This window comes from Gigantopelta aegis, chromosome 5, assembly GCF_016097555.1.
Source record: "Gigantopelta aegis isolate Gae_Host chromosome 5, Gae_host_genome, whole genome shotgun sequence".
NCBI classification, from domain to species: Eukaryota; Metazoa; Mollusca; class Gastropoda; order Neomphalida; family Peltospiridae; genus Gigantopelta; species Gigantopelta aegis.
Window position 1 is genome coordinate 22,870,257 of NC_054703.1, and position 26,709 is coordinate 22,896,965.

The following is a 26,709-nucleotide window of genomic DNA, read 5'->3' on the forward strand; positions in this document are numbered from 1 at the left end:
CAATTTGGGCTACTTACACATATTAAGATGGCCAGAAACACATTGAATCTACAGACACTGATATTCTAAACAAGAAAATATATTTAATATGTAAGTTTAATCGTAGAAATATTTTATTAGTCGGAAACATCTTACAATGCAGCAAACTCAGGAATGTCCCTTTAAAAATTGTAGCAAGCTCAGGACTGTCCCTTTAACAACATGTAAGTTTAATGTCATGACTGGACCCGAGAATAATCAAACTAACTTGTTGTGGCATCAGATTTAGGAAAAAGTGTGCATTTTAGACGCAGAAGCTTGGTTGCCGGCGATTGTCAAAGCATTACATAGAGTTTCCTCTACCTTCCCCTAAATATCAATATCAATAAGGGGAGGTCTGGAGGTGACTCGAGCTAGGATAGTGGTAATATAATTAATTTCAACTCCTAGCAAGGGATCTTTTATATGCGTGTTTCCGTAAACAGGACAGTATATACTACGGCTCGGAGTACTGGTTGGAACGGGAAATAACCCATGTCTATTGAAGTGAATCGATCCTACGACTCTTAGCACTAAGTCTTCAGGACGCCGCATGACTTGGTACGAACTTGGTTCGCGAAGAAAGGCGGGATTTACAGAAGAAAAAAAACGTAATTACGTGTAACTCCTGTTTCCGGGTCCGGTTTTGAAAAGCGTCTGCCAGTTTTGTGTTGTTGGAACCAGGTTTTGCCAGGTTTCTCTGTTTTGTGGCAGAAAATGGTAGAATTTGGGTCTGGTCCAGTAAAGGAGACGATCGACAATACTGTATTTATCGTGCCCGGAATCATCATCGCTGTTTTAGTAGGTAAGTATTCTCCCAGATGGAACCGGTTTCGATGTCCCAAATTCCGTTAGTGTAACAACAGTGTTCGAGATTAAAGGGACACACCCTAGTTACGGCTAGTTGTTAACCATTACGGCGTTGTTTTTCGCTATTAAACCCATTTTTTCACAAATAAAATTGCACTTTACTACCGTTTATTATTTAGAATATACATTTCCATTCACCTGAAGTGTTTTTTGGTAATCCTGGTAATCCTGGTGTTTGTAATACCACAAAATACATTTTTCGTATTTCTTAAAAACGGACGCACGTTTGAGAAAAAAACGTTGAGCAGACAAGGTCTAATCTATTTTTAGAGGGGATATTTCCATTTCAATGTCACAGACATTGGTATACCACTAGATACGATAACGTAGCACTGACATCGACACAGTCTTCTGTTCAGCGCTACGAAATGAGGCATATACCCCATGTGTAGCAAAAACAAACTTCAGTGTTCTGTAAAAAAACACATTCACACTTTGTTCGAAACACTTACTCGATATCGTTGATATATATTAAATTAATTGTTGTTGCAAATATAATTAATACAATGCAGATTAACAATGATCAAGACTAAAAGCGTTCTTCGGCAGCCATGACAGGTAATACGAGAATCTCGTGAGAATGTGAAATATCCATACATGAAAATATATAATCTACTAGAGTAATTTTTGTTTTATGGTATATTTGACGAAATGTATTTTTTTATTTGTTTTATCTTTTAAAACTTAAAACTTAATAGTTTGTCTAAAATAATGAAAAATAAAAACATACCGACATTTAAACTGCATTGTCTGCTCTTGGAACTTTTTTGATAGAGGTCAAGGTAAGTAGACCAGTTTTTATTTTAATGTGGCGAAGCATTGTAATAATTTAGATTTTTTTTTTTTTTTTTGTATGACGTCACTTTACATCTCTTTACAAGAACAATAAACTGGGTGAATGACGTTTCCGTTTAAAGAACGCTGGAAATATTTCAACACAAAATTGGCTATAGAATTTCTTTCTTTTTTTTTTCTTTTTTTTTAATAACATTACTAATGCACTTCACTCTGAAGAAAATCTTGTGATTAACAAAAACCCTACTATTTACGAAATATAGATTTCAAGTGACATTACTGTTGGATATTTATTGTGTACAAAGCCAAAATAAGGGTGCGAAAAGTGACCGTCGTCGACCGTAGTTGTTTTTAAAGTACTTACAGTGCTGGCCGTTTGCTAGTAGCTAGTGTAGTGGTAGAATGTCATTTTAATATTAGTGTGTATTTTGTGCATTATTGCAGTGGCTTATCTCAGATCTGAGATGAAGAACTGTAAATAATATTAACTTTGTGCTAGTAGTGTAGTCTTGGACTTTAATTAATCAATTTAGTGTTATTATTAGCACTGTATTACCATTAGTGATCGCCAAATATTCCTCATGAGCTCATCTCGGACAGTATATGGTTTTAAAATACCAAAAGTTAATAAATAATTTTATGTATGTAAAAAAACAAATATATATTACTCGACGCAGTTTCTGCGGTGCTCCGAAGAAGATAGCGGAGAAAACTACTTACAACCAACATGGTAGTCAAGGGATAAGAATAGCCAGACGATATTGTACATTGCGAATTTTAAGGGCTTACCAATACATAAGACATCTTTATGGCGCCTGATGCGTGTCAGTCATGAAGAAACTTCAATATGTATACAACTACAACTTTATTTGAACGAAACGTGCGATAATATTGGCGGGAAACGTGCCGCTGTGATCTGTGGCGGCGCTGCTACGAAGAAATGGCATCCATATCCCATAACGGTAACCGAGACGTAGGCGAAAGTTTCCGTTACAATACCGTAACTAGTATACCACGTGACCGTTATCATTTTGGTTCGGTTTGTTTTCTCGTGCACGGTTCGCCCTATCAACATCCGATTTGTTGTTGTTCATTTGTGAGATTTTTCTTCACAGTTCGTGAACATTTTCAGTAACAATAAAGTTCAGACAAGTAAGTGTCTCAATACAAAACGTTACAAACCCTTAAAACCAATAATTTTGCTAAGTCTTACGATATCTGGAGAGGGGATACAACCAGGACAGAACAGTTGGAACATGTCCAGGAGAGGTGAAAGAAACGCACCCCAAGTCTGTGAAATTTGTCATGACATAGTCATTGTTGTGCTTCGAGCGACATCTACCGGTGACATCAAAATACTAACTTTCAAAATTATTTCAAGCAATTGGGACATGGGGATTCCCATGGAATTTATCGATATAAAACCTGCTTTTTCACTCCGTTTGATAAAAACGTGATCTAAGTGTGTTACAGGTTTGTAGATTAACCAAATTATAATTTATTTTCGCTGGATGGAACTAGGGTGTGCAGCTTTAAAATTTTGGGGCAGTATCCCAGTTGGATACTAACATTTCATAATCTGGTATCCCACCTGAAAATTTAGTATTATATGGTATCCCGGTGGGATACTGGGTTCTTGAAGTCTGGTATCCAAAATTAAATTCTGGTATCCCCGGGATATCGGGATACTGTTAATCTCGAACACTGAACAATAATGAATAAAGGGGCAGTCAGCCATCAACGATACTTTTTTCTGTTCAGGAGCCAGATGATGCTTACTTCTGTTTTAGTAGGCACGAAATAGCCAATCTAGGAGCCATGTTCATATACAGGGTTGAAATTTAGCAGTTGCCTTAGTCCAGAGGGAGCCCGTTGATCTCGCCCGTGGCGAGATAGCCGTAAATCCCATTTCCTATTGGGCGAAGTCGGCGTACATATTATATTTAAATGGAATGGATAAACAATGCTTAAAATGTTTATAGTCATGACTAAAATTAATTAATGTATAGACTTATTCTCATTTAGTGTACTCAATATTCGTGCATCATGTCATTTCATGCCCTAACAGGAAATGATGATATTTAGCGTGCTCACGCACTGCGTGAGATTTGAATCTGTCAAAATAAAAGATAAATGTCATTTTATTTTGAGGAACCGATTAGGATATAAAATATGCCACAAAAATTTAAATAATAACATAATGAATTATTAACTTGGAATTGTACCACGATTTCGCCCAGTAGGAAATAGGATTTACGGCGAGATTGACGTTGGGCAAGATCGACGTAGTTCATCCGGAGGGACGTAGTATTAGTAAGTGTGTTTTTTACTTCCGTCTCAGGGGACGTCTGGATGTTGTTACATACCCTATATATAGCCTATATTCAAAACTTGTGGCACCATGTTTCTCAACTGAAATAGTGCAACAAATGGACACAAACCAAAAATGTATAACCTACCGTACTCACAAAATCCTGATCGAAGTACTTGAATCATTATTAACAAAATAAATCTTCAACACCAACCTTAAAAAATGTCCCCGCCATGTTAAGTTTGCTAAGTAGAGGGAAGCATCTCGCTGTGTATGTTAAGAAAAGTATACTGACTTAACGTGCCCTGTGCACTACAGTCACCTGGTCACCCGTGGCGACCTTTTTTGGCTACTGGCAGCTATGATTTGACAAAGATAGCCCGTAGGGCATCCATAGATTTTAGAGCATGGCACCAATCAGAAAAGAAACACACTGAAATTGAATGTGACAAAACACACTTTGTCTGTGCTGACGCCAACTACAGATCTGGCAGCAGACAACATAGAACATGCCCTATATTTTGACAGAGCCAGTATCTCGGCCCGCATTTATAAAACTTTTACAGTCCAGACTCAATTGCAAATGTTGTCACATTTATGCGATTTGTATGGCGTTGACATGGTGTTACTGTCTCAGAGTCTAGACTCAAGAAGTTTTATATATAAGCACAGGGATAGAAGCAAACGCTTGCCCCCACGCCCCGGGCGAGTAGAAATCCCTGGGGGCGAGTATAATTTAAATGGTGCTTGTCCCCCGGGCAAGTAATACTGCACATTTGTGACCCAGATTCATGATGCAGACAGTCAAACTATTTTGACAATGTGACAAAGTCAAAAGCATCGCAGTTTCATTTGGTCTTGATAAATCCAGATATTTACTGCAAACACAATCAGAACTTTCCGTTTTTTGTTTCTGAATTCCGAAGGGAAAATGTATGTCTGTGTGTTGGTGCTTTGTGTTCGTTTTGTCGGTAATAAATACAGTCTTTAATTAAATGCATTGTAATAGATCATGTTGCCATCGATCAATTTTAACTAGCTGCTTCCAAACATCTTGAGTGGAGAGTTCCGAGTTTACCAGTGGACATCCGAGTATATTAGGACAGAATAATATAATTCAGTAACAGTAAAGATAATTCCTGAGTTTTATTTGCACCATTAAAGATAAAGTACAAGCAACATAGTAATGTATCTTCAATCCTTGATCAACTTGCTAGATCCCATATAGGTTTCATCTTCTCAAATTACTTCAGTAATGAAGTGGGGGTGCTAGTGATTTTTCCTGGGGACTAGTAACTTTACACAGCTACTAGTCCCCCGGGCCAGTGAAAATATTTCCTAATTTCTGCCACTGAAGCACCAGGCCAGATCTGTGGTTTTGGGCCAGGGCATTCTAAAAATAAAGCTAAAAACTTATTGGAGACACTACATGTACCGTACATGCATTTGTTTTAATCTTAAAGTTGTCGGCTTATTGGAATGGACTGGGTATGCCATAATAATTTTAATGTGCTAATGTGGGGTTAATTTATAAAAATCACAGTAATAATAATCCTGGGCTAGGTTTGTTTTGGGGTTTTTTTATTATCTCAGAGCAGCATGCATGGCACTAATCTAGTAATCGTACTTGTAGCGAAGTCGAGAGTGGGGGAGTAGAAGATCATCAGGGTATATTTTGTTCAGTATAATATTGTGACATGATTAGCTAAATGCAAGTTTCATCGATCGCTACACAATTTTAAAACTTTAAACAGTACAGACTACTATAGTTGCTAATAAATTTTTAATTGACTAGAAATATGGGGGCGGGACTTAGCCCAGTGGTAAAACATTCGCTTGATGCACAGTCATTCTTGGATCGATCCCCGTCGGTGGGCCCTTTGGGTTATTTTTCATTCCAGCCAATGCACCACAAGTGGTATATCAAAGGCCGTGGTGTGTACTACCCTGTCTGTGGGATGGTGCATATAAAAGATCCCTTGCTGCTAATTGAAAAGATTAGCCCATGAAGTGGCGACAGCGGGTTTATCTCTGAATATATGTGTGGTCTGTAACCATATGTCTGATGCCATATAACTGTAAATAAAATGTGTTGAGTGAGTCATTAAATAAAACATTTTTTTCTTTTTTAATCGCCTCAAGATACTGTAATAAACAATAAGTACGATTGTATGCTTTTGTAGTTTGACAACAATGTACATTCTATATTTTGGTAAAATGTTTGGGTTGGGTTTTTTGTCACAGACTTATTTTTTTTTTGATATTTATTTTATTAGTAATATTGTATCCTTTACAATATGCAAATTACACACTTGCACATGCACACATACACAGATTACATTTGACTGAGGCAGAAAATATGAATTTTGAGGCTATTTAATTTCAAGTTATTTTAATGCTTATATCCAGTTATGGTTCAAGCACGGTGTCCTTGGCACACACCTCAGCAATAAGAGCTGTCTGTCACCTTTTTTTTTATGTACAATGGACTTTTAGAAGAAAAAAACAACAACGTTATTTGGTATGGGTTTAAAACATAATATATGTATGTTTATATATTCATGAGTTTTACCTAAATTTATTCGTTATAAAGTTACATGCAAATTCATCAATTCACTTTTAACATAAATGGACTATAGCCTCAAAAACCAGCCTCGATGGTGTCATGGTTAAGCCATCGGACATAAGGCTGGTAGGTACAGGGTTTGCAGCCTGGTACCGGCTCCCACCCAGAGCGATGGAATGAATGAATGAATGAATGAATGAATGTTTAACGACACCCCAGCACGAAAAATACATCGGCTATTGGGTGTCAAACTATGGTAATGCAAATAAATAAAGTGATGATCAACATCAATATAAAAATTCAAGGTTTAAACAAAAACAGTGTAAAGAACTGTGCAAAAATACAAATACAAATATCACAGAATTTTACGGACACCGAATTTTACTCTAAACTTCAATTTGTGCTGTATTGGCCATTCTCAAAGAGAATGTTACACCCGTGCACCACGGTGAGGTTACAGCACGCGCAGGGGCCCAGAGCGATGGATAGGTCTACTAACGACTAACCTACAAGTATTAAGGTAACTGATAGAACAGCCATGGTAAAGTACGCGTAGACTTTCTACGTTTAGAATCTGTGCCCTGTATAATGTATTATCGATTACTTCAGAGAAAATGCAAGTGAAGCTGCAAACCTTGGCTGTTCTAGCATGCTGTCGTCACCCCTGTATTAAAAATGATATTTAATCTGTATAATCTGATGATAATTTTATTTATACTGGATTTCTTAAAAAAAATTTAAAAAATCTAGCAAAAATTTGGGTATGGCACCATACTCATTTTACCATCTGGCGAAACCGTAAGTCACTGCCAATTCATAGCTTCCTTTTTTTTATGCAAATGGCCTATATATACAATGTGCACATGATTATTAATCAACAAAGAACATTCTAGTTTTTATTTTGGCTGTGCATGTTAAATTTTGATGCAATAATTGGAGGGCTACATGTAGTTTAATTTGAGAAGGTCCATGCAGTAAGGTTTTTCTTACACTGGCCTTCCTGGCGATGAGGAGTTTTATGTGAATTTTCAACCCTGTGTATACCAATATAGTCTATGTGTGTGTTGTGTATATCGTAAACGTCCCTATAACTGCGTTATGCCTCATACTCTATTCGGTTTGTTTTCTAGTATTCTCATGTTTCCAATATAAATAAAATAATATCCCATATAATAAAAAACTTAATTATTAAAAATATTTCCATATACATGTAACCCATTTACAAAACAACTTAATTCCATTTCCACTACATGTGTATTAAACAGATAAATGTATACTGGAATGGGAGATAATAGAGACTGCTAAAATTACTGGTTAAATTATTTTAAAACCTGCAATATCCATGAGTCAAGCCTTTAACGCTCATTAATTTGGGCACAACGGGGACTCTTGTCTTTTCTGAGTGCAGGAAGGTTGTTTCAGTTCAGTACTGTCATTAACAGCTGCTGTAGAGTTGCTGTCAATATTCACAAATGCATTTCAAGTTATATTAATCTAATTTTCTTTCTTTCATCATTTTATTTTTGTGCTTATATCCAATTACAGTTCAAGCACACTGTTCAGGGCACACACCTCAGCTATCTGGGCTGTCTGTCCAGGACAGTGGGTGAGTTGTTCGTGGTCCAGTCCTCGCCATCGGCAAAATCAAGGCGAGCTATAGATGACTCTCCTGAAATTGTTCTAGGCGAGCAATCACATGATGTGTCAAATAAAATGCATTAAATATTTTAGTGAGAGTCGATCAGTTTGTCACTCTCCTAAAACCTTCCAGGCGAGTGTGGAGGGAAGCGGGAGTGATCACTTGCCTTTCCTGGCGAAGACTGTGGTCAGTGGGAGCCAGTACCGGGCTGCGAACCCTGTACCTACCAGCCTTATGTCTGATGGCTTAACCACAATACCACCGATGTCGGTTAATCTGATTAAACCAAGCTGTGATGCATGGGGATGAAACCCAGTCAGAGAATGTGTCCACTGAGGTGGTTCGATCCTATGTCGCAGGTGCCTCGGGTGAGTGCTTTGATATACACTGTATGCAGCTGTTATTTCAGAAGATTACGTCCAATTGATAATGTCCAGTGGTATTGCACACAACTGATGCAGGGCTTGAACTTAACAATTGCACTGACGGTAAATGCCGTAGGCAGGGTAAAAATTGTCGTCGGTGGGTTATTTCACCCGTGGCAATTTAAAAAAGGAATTGCTATGGGAGACAAATTCTTACGTTCGAGCTATGGTGATGGATGGGCTGTCGGGGTAGGATCAATCCCCGTTGGTGGGCCCATTGGGCTATTTCTCATTCTAACCGGTGCACAACTGGTATATCAAAGTCCATGGTATGTGCTATCCTGTCTGTGGGATGGTGCATATAGAAGATCCCTTGCTATACTAATGAAAAAATGTAGTGGGTTTTCTCTCTATGACTGTGTCAAAATGACCATATGTTTGACATCCAATAGCCGATGATTAATGAATCAATGTGCTGTGGTGATGTCGTTAAAGAAAACAAACCTTTTTGCACCTTGCTAAACTAGACTGCATACATCTGTTATTTCAGCATATTGTACATGTCCAACTGATTAACTGATTAATTATGTTCCTAAAGGATGGAACTATCAGACAGGTGTGAACTTCTCGTACCAGATGGGTGTGCGTGTCTGTTGACGTATACAGTGCTCCAACAGTGAAACTGTAACACACAAAAAAAGACTTTCTCAAAAACCACAAAGAACACCTGATGTCCCCATGAAATGAAACTGAGGTAGGGTTTCTGCTAGAGCAGGCTTTTATCAGGGTGTTATATGGGTTCGAACAAATACATGTAGGCCATTCCCAAAGGAAAGTGGCACTGAAAATTTCTAATTTCTGTGCTAAAAATTCCCAGTATACATGTACATGTATGTACATATATATAAAATCTGTAAAATGGAATTCTCCCAAAACCCAGACATTTTTCACGGTCCTTTTTAAAAAAATCAGTACAGAACTAACCTTTTTAAACCAAACATTTTACTTGGTCTCGAGGGACCGGCCTCGATGGAGTCGTGGTTAGGCCATCGGTCTACAGAATGGTAGGTACTGGGTTCGGATCCCAGTCGAGGCATGGGATTTTTAATCCAGATACCGACTCCAAACCCTGAGTGAGTGCTCCGCAAGGCTCAATGGGTAGGTGTAAAACACTTGCACCGACCAGTGGTCCATAACTGGTTCAACAAAGGCCATGGTTTGTGCTCTCCTGCCTGTAGGAAGCACAAATAGAAAAACAGTGTCAGAATGACCATATGTTTGACGTCCAATAGCCGATGATAAGATAAAAAAAATCAATGTGCTCTAGTTAGTGGTGTCTTTTGTTTTGGTCCCGAGGGTGTCCAGTATAGAGAGGTTGCACTGTGTGTGTGTGTGTGTGTGTGTGTGTGTGTGTATTGCATCATTCAGTGGCTTAGAAAATATATTAATAATTATGATTAAACCCAAATCTTACCAGACATGGGACTTCGGTGAAATATCCAGGTGGGACGTAGCCCAGTGGTAAAGCTCTCGCTTGATGCGCAGTTGGTTTGGGATCGATCCCCGTCGGTGGGCCCATTAAGCTATTTCTCGCCACAGCCAGAGCACCACGACTGATATATCAAAGGCTGTGGTATATGCTATCCTGTCTGTGGGATGGTGCATATAAAAGATCCCTTGCTACTAATGGAAAAATGTAGCGGGTTTTTTCTCTATGACTGTCAAAAATGACCATATATTTGACATCCAATAGCTGATGATTAATAAATCAATGTGCTCTAGTGGTGTCGTTAAACGGTGAAATATCCTGAATATATGGAGGGTAAAATTACATAACCTAAAATCTTGGAAATTAATGGATATATATATATATATATTATAATTTTTTTGACAAATGATAGTAAGAGAACTGCTGTTCAAAATTTGTAGAAGTGCAGTTTCCAGTTTCAAAACATTTCAAACCTGTCACCATGTAGATGGGACATTTATGGTCTATTTTTATTATGTAACCTCAAATTATTTTCTGGCAGAAACGCCTGTGAAGGGAGTGATTAATTGCTCCCCTAACTTAGAGTATGGGGGGCCATATTAAACAATATGGACACCTGTTATATGATTTTAATGCCTTACGATGCTTAATCGGACCGGCCGGCAGTTGCAGGCTAGTTTGTCGGTCGTCGAGATTGAATGAACAACAAAAATATATATGTATGAATTTGTTTTGCTATAATGTTTAAAATGCATGAGAAAATCATGTACTGGCATGAGAGCGTGAAACGACGTTCAAATACGTGAATCTCACGTCGAGTGCGTGAGACTTGACAGCACTGGCGGTGTGTGCTGTTAAGTTTGTGGAAAAGCACCAAAAATGTAGCAGGTTTCCTATAAGACTACAGGTAAAAGATTAGGAAATGTTTTACATCCAATAGCCAATGATAAATGAATCCTCCTCTGTCGTAGATCATACATATAACTGAACATTATGTTTTTTGAGACGACCCCACTAACAACAGGTGTGTTACCATGTTGATGGCGACAGGTGGATTTTTCTGATCCTAATGAAATAAAAAATCTGATTCTTCATGGTTTGTCGTCTACGTGAGTACGTCCCAGCTGGCTTGTATGATACCACAGAAAACCTGTAGTTTGACGTTTATATTTTAGTTTTAACTAAACGTTTCACCATGATAGAATATGGAGACCAGGTTGTTCAGGAAGGAATGCACGATGCTGTCTTTATCATACCTGGAATTTGTGTTACTGTCTTTGTGGGTAAGTCTCAGAATAATTAACTTTGACCGTGATAGAATATAAGACTCCATAATATGTGGTCATGTGGGATAGAAAAAGTACACCCGAGGTGTTATGGGAAAGAATGGAATGGAAATGTTTTATTTAACGACGCACTCAACACATTTTATTTAGGGTTATATGGCGTCGGACATATGGTTACAGACAACACAGATATCGAGAGAGGAAACCCGCTGTCACCACTTCATTGGCTCCTCTTTCCGATTAGCAGCAAGGGATCTTTTATATGCACCATCCCACAGACAGGATAGTACATACCACGGCCTTTGTTACACCAGTTGTGGAGCACTGGCTGGAACGACAAATAGGCCAATGGGTCCACCGACGGGGATCGATCCTAGACCAACCGCGTATCAAGCCCCCTTTATTGTACCTAGGGTGGGACGTAGCCCAGTGGGAAAACGCTCGCTTGATGCACGGTCTGTCTAGGATCGATCCCCGTCAGTGGACCGATTGGGCTATTTCTCGCTCTAGCCAGTGTACCACGACTGGTATATCAAAGGTCGTGGTATGTGCTATCCTGTCTGTGGGATAGTGCATATAAAAAATCCCTTGCTACTAATGGAAAAACATAGCAGGTTTCATCTCTATGACTGTGTCAAAATGACCATATGTTTGACATCCAATAGCCGATGATTAATGAATCATTGTTCTCTAGTGGTGTCGTTAATCAAAAACACTTTTTTTTTATTGTACCTGGTATTTGTGTTACTGTCTTTGTGGGTAAGTCTCAGAATAATTAACTTTGAATTATACATGACATTTGTATGCATGTTTTCCTTGGCCAGGGCTTGATCACACTGGAACAAATTTTGCTTTAGCCAATTTTCACAAATGTAGAGTAGCAAACCTTTTTTTACTCATGTTTAATTTTTTTTTAGTGTGAACAATTGCAAAAAAAAGATTAATGATAATTTGCCAAAAGAGTGTTAATTTGTAATGCCTCTTCACCACCACAAATGTCCCAGCATGTACAAACGTACTGCATGACAAATATCAGCAAACGATGTACATTTATTTAAAATTAATAAAAGTCAGATATTATAATAAAATTTATACATATATATATCGGAGGCGGATCTAGGGGGCGCCCCAGGTGCCCGACCCCCTCCCTAAATTTTGCGACGGTTATAATTTTATTATATATCAATTTTTTTACGATCCCACTCCAAACCTCCCCCAAAGTTCCCTTGGCATTATGCCTCATGTTATTGAGGTCCCTCCTAAATGTGCCCAGGACAGGCGTGCGTTACAACAGCTTGTTCTGAATGTGCACATTAAACACTCTGACCTGACCTAAATCGGTTGAGTGAGAAAGTACATGCATGTACATATAGAAGATCCCTTGCTGCATTAGAAAAAATGTGGCATGATTCCTCTGATGCCTATGTGCCATGCAGAAGTACCAAATGTTTGACATCCAATAGCCCATGATTAATTAATCAATGTGCTCTAGTGATGTTGTTAAACAAAACAAACTTTTACACATTAATTAAGAGCAACATATTTCATTAATATTATTTTCATTGGTCAGAGTGGCTTTGGCATTGAAGTCACTACTGTGGAGCAGCCAATCAGATATCTTTAAAGTAATATCCCATATGTGATATACAACACTAGTATTCTCTCCTATGTGTGTACATGAGAAAAGAAAACATGTACCAGAGGTGGGAATTCTCGGATCAGCTGTTTTTTTCTAATGGAACATTCCGTTTCCTCACATTTTAATCACCCTTTCCTCCAAAATGTGTCAGATGGCACAGATTTTAACCTAGGATTTCAAGAATTTCTGGGACCCCTCTAAATTTCTCTTTTTTTACATTTCACCAATTCCCACCCCTGATGTATAAAAAGTGTATGAAATTTTATGGTTAGGAAATATCAATTATGTTTTTATTTTTTTATTTTTTTTAAATGTACATCTAATACAGGTTGAGTACAGATCTGAAATAGAATAACATACATGTATCATGTTGGAAATAGCCTGAATACAGGAAGGAATGACGGTTATTCATCCCGCGATCATGTAACACAGGCTATGCCAAGCAACTTGAATTACCATACTACTTATTGCTATTAGTTGGACTAAATATAGATTATATATATATCAAAGTTGCATAATGGCAGTTTCTCACCAGAGGTAATTAGTCATTTTGGAACTACATGTATAGCTAGCTTTGTTTGACACCCAGTAGCCGATGTATTAATTCATTTCCATATGTAAAGTACTCATTCATTTATTCATGAATTCATTTAAATAATTATATAAATTTCATTCTTAATTTAAACAATATTTCCGTCTCACATCCAACAGCTGATGAGTTTTTACATTCTGTGAGTGTTGATAAACATTCATTCGTTCATTCATTCATTTATAAAGTCATTGTAATTGAAAATCCTGGGCCACCAGCCTCGGTGGTGTAGTGGTTAAGCCATCAGACATACGGCTGGTAGGTAAAGAGTACGCCTCCCGGTACTGGCTTACACCTACCCACTGAGTTTAACAACTCAGTGATTAGGTGTAAGGCCACTACACAGGGTAGGAGTAAGGCCACTACACCCTCTTCTCTCTCTCGCTAACAACTAACCCACTGTCCTGGACAAACAGCTGAAGTGCATCCATCTTGTATTATTGGGGACACACGCACGCACCCACCCACACACAGAAGCATACATGCGCGTGCGCACTACTAATGGCAAAATGTAGCAGGTTTCCTCTCTAAGACTATACATATACGTCAAATTACCAAACGCTGATGATTAATAAATCAATGTGCTCTCTCTCTCTCTCTCTCTCTCTCTCTCTCTCACTCTCTCTTTCTCTCTCTCTCTCTCTCTCTCTCTCTGGTATATCACGACTGGTATACCAAAGGCTGTGGGATGGTGCATATAAAAGATCCCTTGCTGCTAATCGAAAAGAGTAGGCCTTGAAGTGGCGACAGCAGGTTTCCTCTCTTAGTATCTGAATGGTCCTTAGCCATATGTCTGATGCCATATAACCGTAAATAAAATGTGTTGGAGTGCATCGTTAAATAAAACATTTCTTTCATTCTCTCTATCAAACCAATGCATGTTTGAGGAAAAGAAAGCTGTTAAGTACATACTACATATACATAAAACATATGTTGTTTAAATTAAAGTTAATCTGGTTATTTGCAAGACAACAGTTACCAAATACATACATGTATAACACAAACCATGCAGTTATAAAATACTACCCAGGTCATAGGGCTTTACGTGCACTACCCACTGTCACAACAGTATATATATATATATATATATATATACCTGTGTGTGACCCACATGACCTTTGACCCACATTAACCTGTCCACATGTACATGTGTCTATCTGTGAGTTTACCACATGTTGTTTCTCTCTGCTCTGATAGCTTTGACACCAGAACAGCCACGTGCTGTATAGACACACAGCTCATTAGGACACAGTGGACTATCTCCAACATATGTTAGTGCGTGGTCGGCTCATTTCTACAATCTGTCACTCCTCCAGGAGACAATTCTGCATTCTGTCTATCCTAGTGGATACATTTTTACATTCTTGTGCTTCCTGTGGACACATTTCTTCCTTCTGTCATTCCTAACGGACAACTTTCGTACGTTCTGTCATTCCTACTAGTGGATTAATTTCTACACTCTGTCATTCCTAGTGGATTAATTTCTATGTTGTCACACCTAGTGGATTAATTTCTACGCTCTGTCACTCCTAGTGGGTACAAATCTATGTTCTGCCACTCCGCTAGTTGACACTTTCTGTCACTCCATACTGCAATATGGCTTCGTCAAACACCACCCATCACCCGAGCACTGGAGAAGCGATCATGGGGAACTTTTATAGTTTGATTATGCTGTTGATTTTCGCTGGTATTTCTGGAGCAGTTTTAGGTAACTATTATTACTATTAAAAAATTAAGTTGGAATTTTGTATGCTACATGTGGGTATATGTTATACTGTTACATGTTATGTAAAGTTCAGATTTGAAATAGGTTGGTGCATATTAAAACTTTATGATAAACACGCATATCGTTAAATATAATCTTTAATATGCCTATAACAGTAATAGGTACGGTAACTATATTATTACTATTAAAAACTTAATTTGCAATTTTGTATGCTACTGTATGTGTGGGTATAATATATGGTGTATATGTGTTTAAATATGAGATAGGTTGGTGCATTAAGACTGTGATAAACACGCATGTATTAAATATAATATTTAATACTGTAACCAAATTTAATTATTATTAAAAAATATTTAATGGTTTATGTATAATACTGAGTTTTAATATGAAATGGGTCGGGCATTAAAAGACTTCTTTATGATGGAGATGTTTATTTATAATTGTAGGATATTAAACGAGCTTCCATTTTGTATCATGTCTATGTCACGAGTGAAATAATTTTCAGTTGTCACAAACTTAGCGAGTGACAGTGACAATTATTTCACGAGGGACATAAACATGATAAGAAATGGTAGCAAGTTTAATTAATATCCTATTTATTACCCATAATCGATCTTAATTTATATCACTCAACTGGTTTGGTTGACGTTCCTGTAAGGTTGTAGTGCATCAATCGATGACATCATGAAGTGTTACGTCCCACTTGATGTTCTGTAATAATGGGACGTATCACTTTGATATGTACCAAGATATTTTTAACCATATGGGTAATAATATTTAATGCTACAGCCAATATGGAATTCTGTACATTTTATATGGCATATATGCACTGTTGCTATTTTAAAGTTTTAATATGAAATGTTTCAGTGCATGCATGTATAAACATGTTGTGCTCATCCCTTCACCACAAATTGTGATTTTTAAAAGTTGAATATTGTGTACATCTATGTACATTTATGTATTGTAGAACTTTATAACGGATAACATTTAAATATGGTTTATGTCACATGCAGTACCCTATGACTTAGTACTGTAATGGCTGTGGTACATGCAAACGAAGCTGTTTATCCTGTTTGGTTTATGGGAAAGCTGTCCTCTCATTTCAGACAATGTATAGAGATACAAATGTACTATAGCCTGTAACCATATGTTGAATTCCAAATAACTGATGTGTAAGGGCTGGAAAAAAGGCCCAAGTGAAAAGCAGTCTATTTTTTTTTTACCTATATAGCAAGCCAGGGTTTCTGCCAGAGGGTAAAATGGGTATGGCGCCATGGAGCAAATTTTATTTTTGTAAGTTTATCTTTTGACAAAAATAATTACTCATAAATTATCATTATTGTATGATTTTCTTAACCCTAACCCTAAACCTAACCCTAACCCATTTTCTTTCTGGGAGAGAGCCCCCCCCCCCACCCCCCCCCCCCCACCCCTCCCACCCAATACCCTCTATTGCATTCAGCACACACATTGTAAATATTCAATTTCATAGCGCCATACCCACAAATGTCTTTCTGGCAGAAACACTGTAAGCAAAATAAAAATTATCTGCTAAAACCACCAATTTTTTTGGGGTAATTTTCAAGGGATACATGTACCTTGTGTGTACAAATATCTCATCTGTTTGTTTGTGGTGTAGATAACATACATCTCAAAGGTCCTAATTCTCCACACACTGTCCCAAACCCTCCCCTGCCTTCCTCTCCACTCACCCCGTACATGCTGTCTTATTTCCAGCAGGCCATATTTTTTATAGGACTTTTTTGTTTTGACCAGCTATTGGAAAAACACAAAAAAACAAAAACAACAACCAGGCAATCATTTTACTTCCTGTTTTGAGCAAAGGGTTTTAAATTGTCCTGGGGTGTTATTGCCATAGACTTCCTTTTCTCTATAGATCAGATATTGAGAATACCATATATTAGACATGCATCTCATATTATTAGGCTAATAATAGCTGCAGCCTATAATCTTGTGAGGCACTATTAAATAAGCATTCTTTTCCTGATAGATCATCCTTTACATAGAGAATAATAGTGAAAAATATGCTGTAGGAGTGGGAGTGGTAACTATTTTCGCGTGCCCCTATCCAAAACGGTTCAGGCACGTCCACCATGGATCCGCGTTCTGACATCGTCAGCCCACGGTTCCATGGCGGAAGGGGGGAGGGGGGTGTGTTTGTATGATGGGGACATATAATAATTGGTAAGACGTTAAATATAAAATTCCATTAACAGGGACAACTGCATTTAACTTTACTTATATATATCAAAATGATATATTACCTATGTTTCTTTATTGTTTAAAAACACCATAAATTTTGTAGTCAGGCTATATCATTTATCTTATTTATTAGTTGGTGTCATTTTTGATCGGGCTGTTCAAATGTTTATTATTAAAATAATCATAAATTGAAACAAATTATACATTTTATTAGCCTATCTTTTAGCCCTAGGGAAGGAGGTTGGTATAGGCGGGCGGGGCATCGCGTCCAATCCAGCCCGCGCGTAACCCCAGGGTAAGGCCAGAAGCCGGCCGGATTTCCACGGGGAAGGCGCGCCGGGGGGGGGGGGGGGGGGGGGGGAGGCCTCCTACCAGGCATTCTATTGGTCAAAACCGCCTACGCCCTACCGCACCCAAAACAGCACCCTACCACGGCGTCCCCCGCTGTAGGGTTTAAAAACAAGGGTCTGTCCCTGTAAATGGAGAATTATACATGAGTGGCCTTTAGATACATTTTAAAACAACTCGTAAGATAAATGGTATTTAACAAGTGAAAGGGACATTCATGCATTTTTAAACAATAAGTCTTGAGATAAATGGTATCTAACGGACACAAATGTATTATTCTATTTCTTACATATCCTCAAAAAACATTTTTAAAGCAAATTAAAACATCTTTATTGACTAAAAGATATTTACAACCCTTTGCACTTGTAGCTGACTTATGTGTCACAGGCACATGATTGACAGGTTAACTATAGTCACAGTGTAATTGATTTCCGCCATGCTGCTTTTTTATTGGACGTATGGCTTTGGAGACCTGGGACCCAATTCACTAAACTCTCGCAGCTTTGCGATATCGCAGTGCAATGCAAAAAGACTTGCAAAGATGATGCTTTCTTGTCTAGCAGAGCCTAAGAGAGTTTTGTGAATTAGGCCCCTGGTCATCACCTAGGGGCAGCCAGTTGAGTATGTCTTGAAATTGTTAACACATGTACATGTGTAAACAACTAGGTGTTATAAAAAATAACACATGGTGTTCTCACCAATGGGCGTGTAAGAATACCATATATTAGACATGCATCTAATATTATTAGGCTAATAATAGCGGCCGCCTATAATCTTGGGAGGTATTATTAAATAAGCATTCATTTCCTGATAGATCTTCATTTACTGTAAAATTACCAATAAAACCCCAACATGTGAGCTCCGTTTGTACTGTCCTGCCTGTGGGAAGCGCAAATAAAATATCCCTTGCTGTTAATCGGAAGAGTAGCCCATGTAGTGGCGACAGCGGGTTTCCTCTCAAAATCTGTGTGGTCCTTAACCGTATGTCTGACGCCATATAACCGTAAAATGAAATGTGTTGAGTGCGTCGTTAAATAAAACATTTCTTTCTTTGTATCATATATCAGTTGCAGATTCCCCGTGTTTATTCATATTAATATTATACATATTCATGTAGATCATTTGACCCACTGTTATTTAGCAAAATTAAATCAATTCACCCCGGAGTATGTAACAGGAACAATGTATCTACATGTTTATGCTAATTATACAAGTCATTATAATAGATGTTTGGGACGATATGCAGGGATTTTTCCAGGCGTTCTGTGGGTCCGAACATATAGGCCCCTTCCCAAAAGAAAGTGGTGCTTAAAATTCCCAATTTCTGTGCCAAAAATTCCCAGTATGTATATATTTAATATATGTCTGTTAATTGTAATTAATACATTATTTCTACAGTGGTGTACGCGTCATGCATAATTAAGTGGCCAGAAAAAAAATGTCCCAAGTATTTTTTTACTTGCTGTGATATTTTCCCAATCACCTCGTCTTAAAGGCACAGACCCTAGTTTCGACCTGAAAATGGACACTGAGTTCAGTTACTCTGCAAACCTGTCACACATTTGGATAAAGTTACAATTGAGTGAAACATGAGTCTGTGACGTTGAAATGGTGAAATATCCTTTAAAATAGACTATATATAGAACTCCACTCCATAACCGTTACATGTGTACTTCTTAGACGCACATACATTTTTAAAAGGAAGGAAATGTTTTATTTAACAACACACTCAACACATATTATTTACGGTTATATGGGGTCAGACATATGGTTATGGACCACACAGGTATTGAGAGAGGAAACCTGCTGTCGCCACTTCATGGCCTACTCTTTTTCGATGTTTTTTTTTATTCTTCCCCGTTGGTAGGTCTATTGGGCTATTTCTCGTTCCAGCCAGTGCATCACAACTGGTATAACAAAGGCTGTGGTATGTGCTATCCTGTCTGAGATGGTGCATATAAAAGATCCCTTGCTACTTTTGGAAAAATATAGTGGGTTGCCTCTCTAAGACTATATGTCAAAATTACCTTATATCTGACATCCAATAGCCACTGATTAATTAATCAATGTGCACTAGTGGTCTTGTTAAACAAAACATTTTTTTTTTTTTTTTTTATCTGGACGTCTCTCTCACCAGAAAACTTAGATCTGCCCGCCCCAGGGTGTGGAACACACACAATGCCCTTCTCAAGGTGTGAGTAACACACAGAATGCCCGCCCCAGGTTTTGTAACACACAGAATGCTCAGCTGATGTATATGTATTCAGATTGCAGGAAGATACAATGTAGCTTGATTAACTATAAAACATCTGTTGCTGTCTGTTCATTGATTTTTCACTCTGGTTCCTGATTCGGGAGCATAATGTACCGATACACATGATTGGATCAGCACTATCATTAACCCCACACACACATCAGATATAAAACACCACTTAATTACAAAATATATTTATTACTGCTACATGTATCACTGGCTATTGGAGGTCAGTCAGTTGGTAATTCTAACATATAGTCTTAAAGGTAGTACTAAACCAAATAACTTCCCGCTGGGTCAAAGTTCGAGGTGCATCCAACTTTTGATAGAGAAGTTAACACCACAAGTCCTGTGATTGGTGATAAATGTGAGTGTGTTGGGTGTCAAAAAAAGTTAGTTTCATCTGGGCAAAAAACGTATACAATTTTATTTCATCTAGTACCACTGTGTCAATTAGCCATGTGCTTGAAAAATGTTAGGGGTACCTGTAAAAAAAAAGTACTCAAATTTTGTGCTGAACTACATGTAGGTAGTCATAGTTATCTCTGAAATGAGCAGCATGACCCCCAATTTTTTTCTGATTCACTTTCGATTGATATGCTGCAGGTAGGAGTTTTTGCCACATACGTTACTATTGTCGTCTATGGGATTTGATTTAGTAGTATACACCCTATAGAAAAAACCTGCTACATTTTTCCATCAATAGCAAAGGATCTTTCATATGCACTATTCCACAGACAGGAGAGGATAGCACATACCATGGTCTTTGGTATACCAGATGTGTTGCACTGGCTCGGACGAGAAATGGCCAATCCCAGACCGACTGTGAATCAAATGAGCGCTTTACCACTGGGCATGGCGCATATAAAACATCCCTTGCTACTAATGGAAAAATGTAGCAGGTTTCCTCTCTAAGACTATATGTCAAAATTACGAACTGTTTGACATTCATGTATTTCCATTTGCTGGAAGGGATCTTTTATATGCATTTTCCCACTGACAAAGGGACGGGACATAGCCCAGTGGTAAAGCGTCTAGGATCGATCCCCGTCGGTGGACCCACAGCTGGTGTAACAAAGGACGTGGTACGTACTATCCTATCTGTGGGATGGTGCATATAAAAGATCTCTTGCTGCTAATCGAAAAGAGTAGCCCATGAAGTGGTGACAGCAGGTTTCCTCTCTCAGTACCTCTGTGGTCCTTAACCATATGTCTGACGCCATATAACCATAAATAAAATGTGTTGAGTGTGTCGTAAAATAAAACATTTCCTTCCTTCCTTTTCCCACTGATGAGATCTAGCACATCACACGTCCTTTGATATACCATTCGTAGGATACTGCTTAGGATGGTGTAAAATCCAACCAGGGAATGGGTCCACAGATAGGGTTTGATCTTCCGACCCATGGGTCTCAGGCATGCACTCTACCAACTGAGTTAGATTCCACCCCACACATGTTTGCATACTTTGGTTTAAAGAAAAAGAAACCCACTAAATTTCTGTTTCATTTTTTTTTTTTTCAGTATTCTTCTCATACAAACTGATAGCCAGTCTGCGGCAAAAGGAACGAGCTAAAGAAGACAAGAAGAAATTAAAACAACAAAGGAAAGAAAAAGAACAACAGAAGAAACAGAAGAAGAAGTAGACTTAGGTAAGGTTATTCAGAGTTTTCTCCCATGGTAGCTTCTCCAGAAGTAAATTATGAAGTCATTCACAATACTTAGTTTAATTAACCTGTCGAAAGGGAAAGAGAAAAAGAACAAGAAAACATAGACAGAGGTAAAGTAATACAAGAGTTCTCTCCCTTAGTAGCTGCTCCAGAACTACATAAATTGCGAATGATTCACAATACAGGGTGGGATGTAGCCCAGTGGTAAATTGCTTGCTTGATGTGGTATCAATCCCCATCGGTGGGCCAGAGTACTCGGGCTGATAACCGTCCAAATGTCCGACTAGCTCTTTTACAGTCAGAGTACTCGGGCTGATAACCGTCCAAATGTCCGACTAGCTCTCTTACAGTCAGAGTACTCGGGCTGATAACCGTCCATATGTCCGTCTAGCTCTCTTACAGTCAGAGTACTCGGGCTGATAACCGTCCAAATGTCCGTCTAGCTCTCTTACAGTCAGAGTACTCGGGCTGATAACCGTCCATATGTCCGTCTAGCTCTCTTACAGTCAGAGTACTCGGGCTGATAACCGTCCAAATGTCCGTCTAGCTCTCTTACAGTCAGAGTACTCGGGCTGATAACCGTCCAAATGTCCGTCTAGCTATCTTACAGTCAGAGTACTCGGGCTGATAACCGTCCAAATGTCCGTCTAGCTATCTTACAGTCAGAGTACTCGGGCTGATAACCGTCCAAATGTCCGTTTAGCCCTCTTACAGTCAGAGTACTCGGGCTGATAACCGTCCAAATGTCCGTTTAGCTCTCTTACAGTCAGAGTACTCGGACTGAAAACCGTCCAAATGTCCGTTTAGCTCTCTTACAGTCAGAGTACTCGGACTGATAACCATTCAAATGTCCGTTTAGCTCTCTTACAGTCAGAGTACTCGGGCTGATAACTGTGGTGTTTTTAGGGGTTTTTTTTACATTTGTTGTTTTCTCTTCTTTCAGGTGTGATCAGCTCTTCAAATAGCTTCAAACCACCGACAGATTGTGACTGCAAGGATATATATATTTATAAGAAATTCTCGACTCGGGTTTTACAGATTTGCAAGACCAAATCTGTGGTGATGGTTGTGTATGCATCAGTGGACAGTGTTATAGAATATGTTGAGGGCTTTACATAACAGAGGGTCTGGGGTGTAGAAATATTTATTGTAATGATCGTCACAAGTCAAACACTATAACTGATGAAAAGGGGTTCCTCCCAGAAGCATAAGGCCCAAAACACACTGGGTCTGGGTCTGGCGAATGTGGCACAGACGCCATGTGTATTTTTATGTCTGGGTCTGGGTCTAGGTCTGGCGAATGTGGCACAGACGCCATGTGTATTTTGACGTCTGGCGAATGTGGCACAGACGCCATGATGTGTATTTTGACATCTGGGTGTGGCAAATGTGGCACAGACACCATGTGTATTTTGATGTCTGGGTCTGTAACTGTTATCAATGCATATTAATGTGTTTATATCTTTAGATAAATTTACTTTATAAACATCAACAATAAGTATGATAAATCCACATTGATTAATATATACCTTTCCTGTTGGTTAATAAGAAAAATGAATGAGTACGGTTCGAACATTGTGCAGCTGCCAGTATGGCAGTATGAAAATATAGCACATGTTCTATGACGTCTGGTGCCAGATCTGTAGTTGACATCAGCACAGACTCGGTGTGTTTTGTCACATTCGTTTTGGACTGGCAGCATACTCGCCAGACCTGGTGTGTTTTGGGCCTAAGACAGTGGGTTTTTTCATGCAGTTTAGAAAACTGTACAGAAAAGTGCATTGTATTGGGATCCATTACACATTGGTTATAATGATACTCAACAGCATAAGGGCCAGGAGGAGCAAAACCTCAAATTCAGGCAAAATTATAGAGATATTCGGGCAAAAATTATAGAGATATTCGGGCAAACATTATAGAGATATTCGGGCAAAAATGATATAGATATTCGGGCAAAATGTGCTAACCTGAAACCTTTTCACCACGTATTTGCATCGTTCTACCCTCACAATTAGTTGTAATCCATGTAAAAATGTGTAGTGAATTATTTGCAACCCTATATAGCTGTTTGGTAGTAATGCTAATATGAATAAATGTTGTTCAGATTTGGGCGTTTGATTTGGACAAATGCCATTCTGCTCCCCTACAACAACAAAAAAGGGCGCCCGTACGCCTATGTGCTCAATGGTTTGTTTGGTCTGCATTTTTGTTTAAATCATTAATGTTAAGAACATGCATGCCACAACATCGGCACTTAATTTTACAATGGTAGAAACTAGATTGTGTTTTAAACACCATATTTAAAGAAAACGTCAGAATTACATGTCTATCTGCTGGCCCTTGAATTCTGGATGTTATAATTGAGTTGGTGTTATATTAAAGTAATTGGCACAGCAATAGTGATTACTTGACGGGCTTTCTGCCAGAAAATAACTTGAGGGTACAATGTACGTATAAAACGAAAACGGATCCTAAGTCAAGTGCCCCTTGTACATGTGTAGGTACATTTGTAGTTTAGGGCTTGAAATCTGATAAAACTGGACACTTAATTTCCTGTACTTTGACAAATTTTAACCAGCAGTTCTCTTACTATGATCTTTCTAAAAATCCATTAATTTCCTGGGTTTTAGGGTATGTAATTTTACCTTTCGTAGAAACCACGTTCAAATTGAATACATCTCTACAATACTAATTACTCAGCAAATCCTGGAAAGTTTTTTTACTTGTTTGGTGGTACAACTGTTTTTACAGTATTGCCTACAGATTTTCGAAGCTATCTTGGTCCTACGATATGGTAAAATTGTTGTAAGCTATGACGTCACAACGTTGCATGCCATAGCCTACGATGGTTTTACGATATCGTAGTGTTAAGATAGCTTTGAAAATCAGGGCCCTGAATCATACTATATCCATTAACACTATACTATTAAAATTTAATCATAATATACACATTAACCCTACTATTAAAATTTAATCATAATATACACATTAACACTACTATTAAAATTTAATCATAATATACACATTAACACTACTATTAAAATTTAATCATAATATACACATTAACCCTACTATTAAAATTTAATCATAATATACACATTAACACTACTATTAAAATTTAATCATAATATACCCATTAACACTACTATTAAAATTTTATCATAATATACCCATTAATACTACTATTAAAATTTAATCATAATATACACATTAACACTACTATTAAAATTTAATCATAATATATACACATTAACACTACTATTAAAATGTTATCATAATATACACATTAACACTACTATTAAAATTTTATCATAATATATACACATTAACACTACTATTAAAATGTTATCATAATATACACATTAACACTACTATTAAAATTTTATCATAATATACACATTAACACTACTATTAAAATGTTATCATAATATACACATTAACACTACTATTAAAATGTTATCATAATATACACATTAACACTACTATTAAAATTTTATCATAATATACACATTTCCTACCTCTACTTGTTTTTTGTTTGTTTTCTTTTCTTTTTGAATACTGGAATGTATATACTGCATTTTAAGTTTTATAAATATTATTCCAAACTTTAAGTCATTCTCATATGAGCTGTTTAAAATTCATTTTATACTGTGAAATGAACAGAAAACAGGAATATGCCCACTAAAGCGGCCCTCACATATCGGTCGCGGTGCCAGTGCAACTCCTAAAACAGGCCAAAAAGGGCATTTTCGCGAGGCATCCAGTAGGATGCTGCCCGATTTCTACGGGTGCCGTGGGATTTTCACGGCCACCTCACAATAGCCTCACGGATCCCGGGCGATTTGTATGTAATATCGGCCGGGCGCCCCGCTGGTCTCGGCTGGCCCCCCAGCAGCTTCTAAACGACCCCCACAACTTTATACAACTCGTCTATATATACTCACGGTGCAAACACCGGGGGAGAAGCCCGACAACAATCACCAGTCGCCCGGCCGGGCTCCGCCAGGACGCCTACCGATCTGTTCTTTGATCAGCCAGATCTGGCGGCCACACTGTCTCCACTGCGATCCAGTGTTCAAAGGGCACCGTCCGGGCCCCGTCTAATATGTGAGGGCACACGTCGCAGACATGAAATTCGCCCGATTCATCCACGGGCTCTAAATCCCGCGGCGACTCCTGTGATTAGAAAAATCACGCGGACGCCGGCTGATATTTGAGAGCCACTTTAGTGTGGTGCTGGTTAGTTAATATGCACTTAAAGGGACATACCCTAGTTTCTAAACACTAAGGGATATTTTTTACTACATGTATTAGAGCCGTTTTTGATAACTGAAATCGTACTTCACTTACATTTATTGTTTAGAATATCCATATCCAAGTGTCTTTGGTCATCCTGGGGTTTTTAGTATCACAAAATGTATTTCTCATATCTTTGAAAACGCACGTGCATCAGAGAGGTAACAGTTATGGAGTCGCGTTTTAGTCTATTTTTAGAGCGTATTTCACCATTTCAAAGTCACAGACTCGTGTTTCACTCAGTTGTAACTTTATCCAAATGTGTTACAGGTTTGTAGATTAACTAAACTTAGTGTTAATTTTCATGGGTTGAAATTAGGGTATGTCCCTTTAAAATGATCTTAGGAATATGCCTACTAATCATAATGCTGGGCACAGCTACAGTATGTTTAATCTGCCATCACATATGTCCTCCAAGTACCAAACGTCATGGTTTTCTGTCAAACAATTTATTTTATTTTTAATTTATTACATTTTAAAATAAATATGACGATCCAATGCACAACAGGAATCACTGGCACAATTTCCTGGTAGATGCTTTGGGTTTTTTTAGGTGGGATTTAGGTACAACATAACCATGTCCCATTGGTCCAGACGTATATAGCAACAAGAGTCTGTTAAGTTC

At 38.1% G+C, this 26,709-nt stretch overlaps 1 long non-coding RNA gene across 1 annotated transcript; it reads left to right on the top strand.

Moving 5' to 3' along the window:
• Positions 1-668: 668 nt before the first annotated feature.
• On the top strand, positions 669-24,994 carry LOC121373342. Its single transcript, XR_005958066.1, has 3 exons — positions 669-823; positions 21,643-21,770; positions 22,732-24,994. It is a non-coding gene; the product is annotated as an uncharacterized LOC121373342 (long non-coding RNA).
• Positions 24,995-26,709: the final 1,715 nt, after the last annotated feature.